The sequence below is a fragment of the Lissotriton vulgaris genome, chromosome 4_1, assembly GCF_964263255.1.
Source record: "Lissotriton vulgaris chromosome 4_1, aLisVul1.2, whole genome shotgun sequence".
Lineage (NCBI taxonomy): Eukaryota > Metazoa > Chordata > Amphibia > Caudata > Salamandridae > Lissotriton > Lissotriton vulgaris.
This window is the reverse complement of record NC_141691.1, coordinates 426,863,768-426,878,656: the sequence shown is the minus strand read 5'-3', so window position 1 is coordinate 426,878,656 and position 14,889 is coordinate 426,863,768.

Below are 14,889 nucleotides of genomic sequence, written 5' to 3'. Positions count from 1 at the left end.
CCCAACCATTTTTTTTTATCCTGGTGAGTAAAGGGGCCCTCCAGTGCTCCAGGAGGAGGGCCACGCAGTACCCCTCCCACAATACATAATGCCTCAGAGGGTGAGGGTCGGCCCCCTGGTGCATACTTGAGGTTCCTGGTGGGCTAGTTGGCCCCCAGGGACCCCCAGTATGCAAGGGGAATTAGTTCCCCCTCTGCAAACATTCCAGGGTGTTGCTTTGCAGAGAGGTATACAAAGGGGCGTGGCCTTATTACACCTCTCTGCAACACAGTTCCCTGATGCATACTGGAGGTTCCTGGTGGGCTAGTTGGCCCTCAGGGACCTCCAGTATGTAAGGGAAATTAGATCGCCCTGTGCAAACACACCCTAGGGGCTGCGCTGCAGAGAGGCATAATGAGGCAACACCCCTTTTTGCACCTCTCTGCATCGCAGCCCCATGCCGGAAACTGGAGGTTCCTGGTGGGCTAGTTGTCGCCCAGGGACCCAGTATGCAAGGGGACTTAATCCCACTATGGGGCACGTTTGCACAGTGGTGAAGGTAGGGGGCAGGGCTTGAGGTGATGTGATTGCAAACATGCCCTGTGGCATGTTTTAATTTGAAGAATTAATTCCTCTTTAACCCAGAGGTCCTCTAGGGGAAAACTAGTCCAACAGGTATTGCCAGTAAGCGCCACAGAGCTGTGTTGCAGAGTGTTGTAAAAAGGGGGCATGCCCTCTGAACACCTCTCGGCATTACAGCTCCCAGGCGCATACTTGAGGTACCTGGTGGGCTAGTTGGCCTCCAGGGACCCCCAGTATACAAGGGGAATTAGTTCCCCCTCTGCAAACGCACCAGGGGGCTGCATTGTAGAGAGGTGTAAAAAGGGGCATAGCCTCATTACACCTCTCTGCTAAGCAGCCCCCTGGCGCATACTGGACGTTCCTAGTGGGCTAGTTGGCCCCCAGGGACCACCAGTATTCGGGGGGAGTTATTTCCCCCTCTGCAAACGTGCCAGGGGGCTGCGTTGCAGAGAGGTGTATAAAGGGGCATGGCCACATTACTCCTCTCTGCAACGCAGCCCCCTGGCTCATACTGGAGATTCCAGGTGGGCTGGTTGGCCCCCAGGGACCTCCAGTATGCACGGGAAATGAGTTCCCACTCTGCAAACGTGCCAGGGGGCTGCGTTGCAGAGAGGTGTAATGAGGCCACACCCCTTTTTACACCTCTCTGCATCGCAGTCCCATGGCGCATACTGGGGGTTCCTTGTGGGCTAGTTGGCCACCAGTGACCCCTAGTATGCAAGGGGACTTAATCCCGCAACTTAGAACACACTATGGGGCGCGTTTGCACAGTGGTGAAAGTAGGGGCGGGGTTTGAGGTGATGTGAGTGCAAACATGCCCTGTGGCATGTTTTAAGTTGGGGAATTAATTCCTCTTCAATCCAGAGGTACTCTCGGGGGCAACTAGTCCAACAGGTATATCCAGTAAGCGCCACGGAGCTGTGTTACAGAGTGTTGTAAAAAGGGGGTGTGCCCTCTGAACACCTCTCCGTATTACAGCTCCCTGGCGCATACAGGAGGAACCTGGTGGGCTATTTGGCCCCCAGGGACTCCCAGTATGCAAGAGGAATTAGTTCCCCATCTGCAAACACGCCAGGGAACAGCGTTGCAGAGAGGTTTAAAAAGGGGCAAAGCCTCATTACTAACCCTGGGTGAAGCACTATGCTACGTTCGCGTAGTTTGCGAAGTTTGCGCAACTTCGCACTACGCGAGCTGCACGTAGCACAGTGCGAACACGCGTAGTGCAACGGTCATTTTTTGCTTGTTTGCGGTCCTCAACGTCATGTTTGTGACAGCGAGCAAGCAAAATGACATCCCGGCGAGATTCTCAACGCAGGGAGTTCAGGTTTCTCGTTGCGAGTAGTTGCACATGCTCGCGACCGCTCGTGATGAGAAACTACCAGTTCGCGTTGAGAAAGCTGCCGCTCGAGTACAAATCTACTCAAGCAGCAGAAAACTACAGCTCGCACTGTGCAAGATGCCGTTTTCAATGATTGCACAGTGCCGGATGCCGGTCCGCACTGTGCAATCATTGAAAAGGCATCTTGCGCAGTGCGAACATGCTACTACACAGCTCGCGTAGTGCTACGTGAAGTTTGCGTAGTGCGAAGTGCGCTTCGCGTAGTGCTACTTCGCGAACAACGCCCACCCTTAGTCATTACACCTCTCTGCAAAGCAGCCCCCTGGTGCATACTGGAGGTTCCTGGTGGGCTAGTTGGCAACCAGGGACCCCCAGTATTCAAGGGGGATTAGTTCCCCCTCTGTAAACACGCCAGGGGGCTGCGTTGCAGAGAGGTGTAAAAAGGGGCATGGCCTCATTACACCTCTCTGTGACACAGCCCCCTGGCTTATACTGGAGATTCCTGGTGGGCTGGTTGGCCTCTAGGGACCTCCAGTATGCAGGGGGAATTAGTTCCCCCATTGCAAACGCGTCAGGGGGCTGCATTGCAAAGAGGTGTAATGAGGCCACACCCCTTTTTATACCTCTCTGCATCGCAGCCCCATGGCGCATACCGGAGGTTCCTGGTGGGCTAGTTGGCCCCCAGGGACCTCCAGTATGCAAGGGGAATTAGTTCCCCTTCTGAAAACACGCCAGGGGGCTGCGTTGCAGAGAGGTGTAATGAGGCCAAGCCCCTTTTTACACCTCTCTGAATCGCAGCCCCATGGCGCATACTGGAGGTTCCTGGTGGGCTAGTTGGCCTCCAGGGACCCCCAGTATGCAAGGGGACTCCATCCCCCAACTTAGAACAAACTACGGGGGGCGTTTGCACAGTGGTGAAGGTAGGGGCGGGGCTTGAGGTGATGTGAGTGCAAACATGCCCTGTGGCATGTTTTAAGCTGGCGAATTAAGTGTTCTTCAATCCAGAGGTCCTCTAGGGGGCAACTAGTACAAACAGGTATCTCCAGTAAGCGCCACGGAGCTGTGTTGCAGAGTGTTGTAAAATGGGGGAGTGCCCTCTGAACACCTCTCCGCATTACAGCTCCCTGGCGCATACTGGAGGTACCTGGTGGGCTAGTTGGCCCCAGGGACCCCAGTATGCAAGGGGAATTAGTTCCCTCTCTGCAAACGCGCCAGGGGGCTGCATTGCAGAGAGGTGTAAAAAGGGGCATAGCCTCATTACACCTCTCCGTAACACAGCTCCCTGGTGCATACTGGAGGTACCTGATGGGCTAGTTGGCTCACAGGGGAGCTCAGGATTGAAGAGGAATTAATTACCCAACCTAAAAGGCGCAACAGGGGGTGTTTGCACACATGTTACCTCAGGCTCCACCCTCCTCCTACACTATTGAGCAAAATATTCCTCTAAAATCAGCCGAACTACGAATTCCGATTTACTCACCTTTTATCACAAGAGACGTCAGTGCTGCACCTTTGAGCACACTACTGATCCTGAAAAGTAATTCTAACCATACTTACAGTAACTTGAATTTCCTTCCATAGGCTAACATTGACTGGTTTCACATGGAAATTTTTCTAAGTGTCGAGTTTGGGAACTTTAAGAAATTCCTTTAAAATCAGCCTAACTATGAATTCCGATTTACTCATTAAAATCTTTAGTAAAGAATCTAACCATATTAGTTAGGGGCGAGGGTGAGGGAGGAAGAAAAACTCAAGCGAATTCAACCACAAGTCTGCAAGACTCCTTCCCCTTAAAAAGCAAAATTCATCAAGCCGTAGTCAAGGACAAGTCTAGTGACTTAATTGTACCGCACCACCCTGACCCTAGTAAGATCAGACCTACCATGCAGACAAGGCTAAAAGAAGTACCTATATCTAACTGTCCTAGAGTTACAGTGAATGCCCCAAAAATCCAACAGAAGTTAAGAAACAGGACAGGAGGTCCAACCGTAAAACCTAAAGTTTGTGAAAAAGATAAAATAACAGCTGTTAGTACCCAAGGGAAAAGAGGGATTAGTTATACTAACAAAGGCCATTCCCCTAACAAAATATACATGACCAGTGTCCCCAAATTGACAAAAGGCAACAGGGAGCACCCTGATTCTCTCAAAAACAAAGCTATTCACTGGTTGCGACATGTGAGAGGCTGTCGGTCAGTGATAAGAGAAGATATTCTGCAGGCAAAAAGGATTAGCACCCCAAATTATAAATATGATTCCATAGAGCTCACGATGAAATATGCTTCTCTTGCTGAAAACCTATTTGCCCTAGAATTTAGGACTAGTGCTCCTGCACAATCAAAGATCCAGTTAAGAAAATCTTGCCCCCAGCTCCAAGAGCAGATTTCTCAAACTAGGGGTGGAGCATCCGAGAGAAACTGCTCAGGACTGGACAGCAATAATTGACATCCAACATAGCCATTTCAAGGGACTGGGGTCACTGGGGAGATTGTGAATGACATAGAAATAATGGGGACCCCCAAACCAGTGGATGTCACAGACCATAGTGCTGATCATCCTCTGAAACCTAACCCAGACCTAGGTGTTAACTGTGGGGATATTTCCGCAACTGCCCCGAATGGAAGATCCATTGGTGTAGGTGAGCTGGGGTCGCCTGTTACCCCGGCAGAACCTTCTCTCAATGGAATATCTGAGGACATAGGGGGTGATATTGCCAAGCTAGTCTCCTGGAATATAGCGGGGTTAGGCTCCAAGCAGGAATCCCAGGAATGGAGAAGCTTTGTAAACACCTTTGATGTGTGCATCTTCCAGGAGACCTGGCTCTGTGAACCATGTTTTCTTGAAGGCTACTTGAATTATCACATCCCAGCATTAAAAGGCGCAAAGGGGCGACCCATGGGTGGCCTTACTATTTGGGTACGTCAAAGTCAAGCGCTTACTATTAAAGTAATTGACACCAGGAGCAGAGACATCCAACTTATTAGAGTCGACCGGGGCTGTCAGGGTTGGCTTGACATTTACAATGTCTATGCCAGGGGTAACAGGGGAGGGAGGTCAGAAGTTTGTGCGGCTTTGGGCTCCCTCCTTGAATCCCACTCACCAGACAGCAGTGTTGTGATAGCGGGCGATTTAAATAGAACTTTCAAACCCTTGACTATCCAAGAAGACTGGGCTAGAGATGAGGAGGATAGGCAGTGGGGCGTCCTTAAATTACATCTGAAACCTGTCACTCGTTGGTCTGAGGATATCATCTCCCTAAATGCAATATTATACGAAAGTAGCCTGAGGGCATTAAATGGAAGGACCTTGAGTGATAAGTCAGGGGCAAATACCTTTGATAACGGGCGACATAGGAGCCGAATAGACTACGTTCGTTCTATGTAGTCTAAAGCTCTGGGGACAAGTGATCAATATGGAGGTAAAATCTAGAATAGAAAGCGATCATAATCCGGTATGTGTCAAACACAAATGGTGGGTTCCAAACAGTGTGGCTATGACACATGAGGTAGTTAATGCCCCTTTGACTGTTCCAACCAATGACATGCGCAGGCTGCAATGGGTAAAGGTTAATGCTAACCAGCAAACCATAAATAGTATTAATGCTCAGGTTGACGAAGCAGTAATACTCCTTGAACAAGCTAATTTAAATGACCTAGGCAGCGATAAAGCAACCAGAATCCACAAGAATCTCTTTGTAGCTATCAGGGATTATTTCCAGAAACCTGCAAAGAAAGTTAATGCGAGAAACTCGAAACCAGCTAAGTGGTATAATGCTGAGTGCAGGCAGATTTGAGCAGCTTTGGGAGCCGCAATCAAGGGGAGGGATTTGGTGTCTATTCGCCTTGCTAGAATAGAGTATAGAAAAAGCCTAGCTAATGCGAAGAGACTGTGGGATGAGCTCCACTGGCAAGAGTTAAAGGAGGCTAGTGACAAAAAAGATTCTAGGCTTTTCTGGAACATTGTTAAGTGGGACAAGGGGGGTGCATCGGAGCCTCCCGACAATAATGTATCCCAGGAGGACTGGATCAATTATTTCAAGCCTCAGTATGCAGACACACAGCCCAATGACCTGATGGTTGACTACAGGCCTTCTTTTTATAAAGATAACTTATTCTGTAACAGCGAAGTTATGAGACCTTAAGCACAGTTTCTAATGGTAGAGCCCCGGGACTAGATGGGGTGCCAGCGGATCTTTTTATCAATGACAAGGAGCGCTGGAGTAAATACATCCTTCTCCTACTGAACGCGGTTGCCCAGGGCGCTATTATACCGGCGTCATGGCAATGCGCAGTTATAATTCCTATTTCCAAGAAAGGAAATAAATCGCAACCAGGAAACTATAGGCCCATAAGCCTAATTGACACCATCCAAAAGGTGATCGGTAGGGTGGTCGTTAATAGACTTTTGGATTGGGCTAAAGAGAACAACGCCCTGTCGCCATTTCAAACAGGTTTTCGAAAATCTATCAGCATGATGGACCAGGTCTTCCGCTTCACTTCATTACAATGGAAGACCGTGTTACTCGGGAAGGGCTGCCTGTATGCAGCTTTTGTAGATTTGCGGGCTGCCTTTGATCTAGTCCCAAAGCCTAAACTGTGGCAAGTGCTGAAGAACCTGGGTCTTCCAGAAGTGGGGAGGACATGGTATGGTCACCTCAGACTTCCCTGTTGAGCGAGGGGTATGCCAAGGATGCTCAATGGCCCCCACGCTGTATATTAATGGAGTTGTTTCCCGCATGCTGTCTGAAAACGTGGACGCCCCATCATTGGCTGGCACCAAGATACCGATTTTAATGTTTGCAGAGGACACTCTGATTTTATCCAAGACCCCGAGTGGTCTACAGCGCGCCTTAACCATCTTTGATCAATTCTGTGAGGACCACGGGCTAGAAATAAATGTGTTCAAAACAAAGCTCATGGTTTTCAACCCACGTCGTGGCCGTAGATCTCACATTGTTATGAATGATCGCCCATTAGAGACTGTCAATGCTTTTATATATTTGGGAATTCATATATCAAATGACCTAAGATAGACTAAACATATAGACATTGCAACTATAAGACACAGACAAATAGCTGGTGCACTTGGCTCTGAGCACAGAAAATCCCTAACAAAACCAGTAAAACCTGCGCTTAAGGTGTATGAGGCCAAAGCCCTAGGATCAGCACTTTATGGGGCCGAGTTGTGGAGCTTCGAGAACCTTGGGAAATTGCACATTTCGGAAAATAAGTTCTTTCGACTTATTACTAGCCTCCCTAAGGGTACTCCTTTGTTGCCGCTTAGGTACGATCTGGGCAGGAAGGCTGTATCTGACTTAGCAAGGTTGCGGCCAATTATGAACTGGCGTAGACTTTGGACTACACCTGAACTTCTACATTATGCTGATTGATTCATGGACATTTTTAAGGCAGACGTGTTCCACAAAATAGGATGGCTAAAAGATCTTAGAAAAATGTTGGGTGCCCTTGGCCTCCAAATTCTATGGGAGAATCCTGAAAGTCCTCATTTCTATCAAAGTCTAATCTTAAAGAGATCTTTTGGGAAAAGGTGGTCGAATGAACCTGGAATGAAACTAGCCCAGAGACTATGGCGGGAAAATTCCAGGAAGAGAAGTTTCTCCCCACCCTCGAACTTTACTGGGATATCATCACTAGCCAGAGGGATAGGAAGATGCTTTTCCAGATCAGAGCAGGTGCTCTTCCCCTCAGATCTCTGACAGGCAGGTGGGGAGGCCCACCAAATAGTTCTTGCCCATCCTGTGGAGTGCATGATGAAACAATTGGACATTTTTTATTTGCATGCAAATTTAATGCAGAGCCCAGACTCATCTGGCTTACCCAGTGTGGTGGCCCTAAGAATTATGCATACTAGTTCCTCACTGTTTATAGTAACAGCCACTGCTAAATTTTTTGGCTGGTCATGGTCCATTAGACAAAAGCTTTTAGACAGATGAATTATGAAGAGGTCATTACCTGAGAGTTTATACTGTATTTTATCTGTAAAATTGTATGTGATAATGTAATTGAGACATTTTTTTTTAAAAGTAGCTTTATTTTTAAAAACAATATATATGTTTTTTAATGGTTTTTAATGTTGTTTGTAAATGCTTTTATGAGTTAACCTCGATAAAGCTAAATAAAAATTGAAAATTGATTTACTCACCTGTTATCAGGAGAGACCTCAGTGCTGCATCTTTCAGCCCACTACTGATCCTGAAAAGTAATTCTAACCATACTTACAGTAACTTGAATTTCCTTCCATAGGCTAACTTGACTGGTTTCACTTGGAAATTTTTTTAAGTGTGGAGATTTGGAACTTTAAAAAATTCCTCTAAAATCAGCCGAACTCAGAATTCCAATGTACTCACCTGTTATCAGGAGAGACCTCAGTGCTGCATCTTTCAGCCCACTGCTGATCCTGAAAAGTAATTCTAATCGTAGTTACAGTAACTTTAATTTCCTACCATCGGCTAACAATGACTGGTTTCACTTGAAAATTTTTGTAAGGGTGGAGTTTTGGAACTTAAAAAAAATCCTCAAAAATCAGCCGAACTACGAATTTTGATTTACTCACCTGGTATCAGTGCTGCATCATTCAGCTCACTACTATTCCTGAAAAGTAAATTTAGCTGTACTTACCAGTAACTTGAATTTCCTTACTTAGGATATCATTTTATAAATAAAAAATATATAAAATAAAAAAATATATTACAATTTAAATATTTTTTAAAAAATTTATTTTTTTAATTTATATTAAAAATATGTAATGTAATTTAAAAAATAAAATATCTAAAAATAAATACTTTAAAACAATGTAGTAAATTAGTATAAAAAAATATACCAATTAATACATTTAAAAATAATCATTTACAAAACCTTTGAAATTCACTGAAAAAAAACCTAGGTTTCAGCCACGTTATAGTTAGGAATTAGCATTTGAAACACCTTAGAAATTCACTGAAAAAACTATAGGTTGCACACATGTTATAGTTAGTTGGACATTTCACTCATACAAAACCATTGAAATTCCCCAGTTATAGTTAGTTCAGATAACAATAACTAACGTGCCCGCAATGCACTGCTGATGATGTCACATATTACATCACTCATGACATGCTCAGTGACATCAATGATGACATCTCAAATGACGTCACTGATGACATCATCCTTGTGAAAGAGTGGCAGACCTCCTCTCAGCGTAATATACCCTTTGATATGCACATTTAAAAATAGAAACTAAAAGTGTCAAAACAATGGAGATACCAATACCAGTACAACAACCTATTCAGTAATTCCAAAATCTACATACACATCCACTCATTCACCAACAGTTCTATATAGTCACTCATACATGTACTCACTCATCATATGTATTCATACACCTATACATCCTGTTACACCCGTATACTCATCCATACAGTTACTCACACACATACTCACACATGCAAATAAACTATCAAACATCCATTTACTTGCATATACAGCTATACACACACCAATACACTTTACTTCTACAGAAACGTACACATACTTACTCTCTTAAACAATCACTTATAGAAACACATACTTATTCTTACAGGAACTCTTCCAATCTCTCACTCTCACATATACTCACTTATATACATCAATACTCACATATACTAGTTTAAAACATATGTAATTACTCATAAAGACACTATTGAGACAGTTATTCACTCATTAACACACCCATAGCCACATTCATCCACCCATACAGTCCTGCACACATGCTGTCTTAAAAAAACATAAAAACAGTGAGTCACTCATTCATGCATCCATACGCTAAGTAATATCCCCCACCGAACCATACAGACACTCATACTGATACTCAAAAAACAAACTAATAACCCATATACACACTCATGTAGCTACTCACAACCTAAGCAGCCACTTATACACAAAGTGAGACACTGATATAGATATTTAGATATTTAAACATTACTCGCTAATACATGTATTCACTAAGATACATCTAATAAGTCAGTTATACAATCAATTGTACAAAATAAAAAACATCTATTTAGACACTTATTTACTCATTTATTCTTCCATCATCCTTTTGAGATACATATATAAATATTATTTATTTTTCAGAAAGACACACATTCACTGGATGATGTCATCGGTGATGTCATCAGTGATGTCATTTGAGATGTCATCAGTGATGTCATGAGTGATGTCACTGACCATGTCATGAGTGATGTAATATTTGACGCCATCAGCAGTGCATTGCGGGCGCCCAAGTTATAGTTAGCTGAACTAACTATAACTGGGGAATTTCAATGGTTTTGTATGAGTGAAATGTCCAGCTAACTATAACATGTGTGCTTATGACTGCACATATTACATCACTCATGACATCATCAGTGGCATCACTGATAACTTCTCAAATTACTTCACTGATGACATCTGAAGTGACATTACCAATGACATCATCAAGTGAATGTGATTATTTTCTAAATGTTACTGAGTGTTAAACATATACACTAAGGTAACTTGCTGTGAAAGGGCCTGTATGGGTAAGTGAGTTGGTGTGTAAGTGTTGTGTAGAAGAGTGACTATATAAGAGATTGTATACATGAGATAGCAAGCGTGTGAATTTTTGTATAGGTGAGCAAGAAGGTGCAGCAGTGCATGTATGGGTGAGTATATGTGGGAGTTGGTGTTTCAGTGATTACTAATGGGAATAAGAGGGTACCTGGGTGGCTGAATGGGTACTTGAGCAGATACATAGGTGTTTGGGCAAGTGACAGGGTATATGAGTGGCTGTCTTGGTGCATCAATGAGTGTGTAAGTGGGTGTATGAGTTAGTGGGTGTACGAGTGGCTGTATGTGTGATCGAATCAGTGTTTGATAGGTTGTATGGATGAGTAAGGGACTGTGAGAGAGGTTGTATTGGAAAGTATGTGGTTTTCTCAGTCACTATATAGGTGAGTGATTATATGTATTTATTATATGTATAGGTAGCTGAGTGGCTGTGTGAGTAATTATCTTGATGAGTTAGTGGCTTTATGACTGACTGCATGGGTAAGTAGGTCTTTGAGTCGGTATATGGGTGACTCATTCACTTTGCTAGTATCCGAATGGGTGATGAGTGGGTGTGTAAGTGGGTCGATGTCTCCATGACTAAATCTGTGACTGGCTGTATTGGTAAGTGAGTAGGTGCATGATTTGCTGTATATATGACTTTGTGGTTTCGTTAGTGGCTCTATGGGTGAGTTGATGTATTACTGGCTGTATTGATTCGGGTAATGAGTTTGTTATTGATTGTGTGGGAGTGGATGTATGACATGTTTTATGCGGGTGTACTTGGGTGTGTCAGTGTTTCTCTGGATGATGTCATCAGTGATACAATTTGAGATGTCATCAGTGATATCACTGACCATATCATGAGTGATGTAATATGTAAAGTCATAAGCCGTGCATTGTGGGGGCATGAGTTATAGTTAGTTCAGGTAGGTGTGAAGCACAGCTCATTTTCTTTAGTAACAACTTTGTGGGATCTAGGTTAAAGCACAATTCAAACTTTCAAGATACACTTACACTCTGAGAAACCAGTTTCTTCCAACTTTGCAAGTGCTGATTGGGGTAGAATTCTGACATATGGATAAGCAGTGCCTAGGTATGGATTTGGCCATCTCTGTAACTCTTATGTAGTTTTGAAGATGTACATTTTACTGATCTGGCAGGTTGATATAAAAAGAGGTAATCATTACCTATATTTGATAGAATTAAACAACTGAACCTTAATGAGTATAATTATGGCTGACTGGAAATGCTTTTATTACTAGAATACCATGGCTGGGGAACTTAAAAAATATTGAGGGCCATATTATCAAGCAAGGGCGATACATTATTGCCGCTTTTATGGGCAGGAAACTGCTGCAAAAGCGGCGATAATGGGCTTGATAATATGCCCTTGTGAATTCCCATTGAAGCCCAGGTTAACACCAGAACCTGGGCTTCTATGGGGATTCACAAGGGCATAATATCAAGCCCCTTATCGCCGCTTTAGCAGCAGTTTCCTTCTGATAAAAGGGGCGATAATGTATCGCCCTTGCTTGAAAATATGGCCCTGAGTGTCTGCAGAATGATAGGGACACAATACCTGGTACATGAACAAAGACCGTTATGGTTCTTAGGAATATTTTGACAGGATGGAGCACATCTGCTTTTAATTGGGGCATTGTTCAGAGAGAACACTGTATGAGGTGACACTGAAGTAGAATGGTCCATGTGGGGTGTACTGCACCACGTTTTGGGGAACTACATATACAGTAATTTGCTTTAAAAAGGTACACAGATAAATATAAGAAATAGATTAAAATGTAGAATAAAAAGGAGAAATATTCAGATAACTCTATTTTTCAGATTAAATGTGATAATCAATCTATATCATATAACATGCATCCACAAGCATTCAAGCACATTTTAACTACTTTAATTTTGTGCATATCCTAGGTATACTAAAATTAGTACATTAAAACTTTAACATCAATCCCCGAACCCTACTTTTGAAGATTATGCAAAAAGGAAGTGAGGAGGGAAGCTTAATTTGCTCAAACAATGTAGCTAAGAGAGTAGACTTGTTTCAATGTAGACAGGCTAGATGAGACCTGTGAGCAATGTAGGAATTCCCTGACAGTAAAAAGGTACATGAGCCAAGTGCGGTACCTGGAATTAAGAAAAACGTAGACATGTCTAGTAGGTCTTGGACCGTAGTCAAGAGATGTGGCGGTTTTGATTAGCCCAAGAGAATACTTTCTCTTATAGGAGTTGCCAGTACTAGGACGATTTAAAAATATAACAATTATTAACTTTAATGTAGTTGGTTGATAAAATGAGTTGAGAGCGGGGGTTGTCTTTCCTCCAGCACAAGCTAGCAAACAAAAACAACTGTGTATATTTGCGTCTTGTGGAAGTAAAAACTGCATAGGAGCAGAGAAACTCACAAGACGCCTTAACTAAGAAAGATGAAGTAATAGCCGAATGGTCTTTGAGTAGTGACCATGAGGTCTGGAATCAGGGATCGGTTACAGGAAATAATTTTTGTTAGAAGAGCATCAAATATTTGGAAAATAATGCCATAGTTCCTTGGTATGAAAATGAGTTATTGAGAGTGAACAGGATACCTACAAAGAGCCCAGCCCTCACCTAATAACGTGTCTTTTTTCACACAAGTCTCATCTGTAAATATGAGGTTTATGTCTAATGTTTCATTTAAGCGAACTGCTCTACAAAAATAAAATACAATAAAACGAGCTCTAGTTACAATAATACCGAGAAGAGAACTGGAATTCACTGCTTATTAGGTTTTAGATTGGTGTACGCTAATCATGCTTTCAGTATCAATTTGCAATTGTTCAAAGATAATAGTGTCAGCTCTAAGTTATGAGATGCAGGCAATTTTTTCAATTCAATGTGGTGGATTGTGCACCTTTTGAGGTAAAATTAGGATGTTATTGATGGTGATCACAATAGTTCATTACAATCATACAATGGTTTGTATGCTTTCAAAAGAGAAGTTCTTCTCACATTCATCTAACAACTAGGATAGATTGAAATGACTTAAAACCTTGACTTCTGTGTTAAAATGTGCAATTTACGATGTAGGTGATATAACTGAATTTACTTAATTCCATTTCATGAGCATCTTTTAAATGTGTAAAAATTACACGGTATTTCTATTTGAGCTTAGGTATTCACCAACTGGTATATGACCTCGACCTACAGCCTACAATCGGACTGTGTTAAAAGGGTTACTAAATGCAATTAGCAAAATAGAGAGTAAAATTAAGCTATACCTGAAAAATGCATAATATTTTTTTTCTTGCATTTTTCCTTTGGGTGTGATTTAAAAGTGGAGTCATGTGCTACTATCGGTTAGAATCAAAATGTTACATTCCTTGATCTCTAGACTTTTTTTTGCGTTTATGCACATGCAAGATGTGCATTCTGGACATGATCTTAACACTGCAAAACATCGCTGAGAAACAGATTTATGATTTTCTATCAAATGTTCTTAGAACAATTCTCTGCAAACCACAGAACTACAAATTTGAATTTGACATGATCAAAGTTGAAATGTTTTATACGTTTGACATGCTAATTTTAAATAACTCCCACTTAAGAAGTTTCTTGGTGGCTGCTTCCTTTATTTTTTTCCTGAAAGATTTATAAACAGATTTATGCCAATCGGACCTATCTAGAATTATTTTATGTCATTCAAATTCATGGCGGGCTTAGTCACCCGCATCTCCATTTTCCTAGATTGTGGTAATCTTTGTGACAAGTTCACATTTATTTTAGTAAAAATAGATTTTGAAAATAAATCATTTGTTTGATTTCAATTAAATACTGTTATTATGTTACATTATGTTATGAAATATTTTTTTTCAGAAACTTTGATTTGCACAAGAATAAGAAATTCTGCTAAAGCTGGAGATTATTTAAATGTGTATCCTAAACTGAGATTTGATAACATATTGTGATTGCTACTTTTGTCAGTTGGTAATACCAAAAGTATACAACCCATATTTCTTTTTTTAAGTCATTCCTTATTGAAGAGAAAATACATCATCATCCACATTTATAATTAATTTGCTGCCTTTTAATATTTCCTAAATCCTACAATTTAAACTCAAAACTTCATCTTTATTAAAGTACTAACATCGAGCAGGCAGCAGATCAAAGAAACTAATGGCATCTTTCACGAGATATCATGTTGGATATTGCATGCTTTTGAACCTTCAATTGGAATAGATCAAACACTTCTTAGTGCATGATAGTGACATAGATGCTTCAGCGTGATTATAGGTTTTCCACTGTGATTGGTTTACAGAAATAGCAAGCTCTAAATATGTAAATAATATTAAAATAAATGATTGTTTGTCAGTCTATCAAGAGGTGTAGCCAGTGTTGCCAAACTCGTGGGCTGCACAATATATGAAATACCTTGGTTCTGTTGATTAAT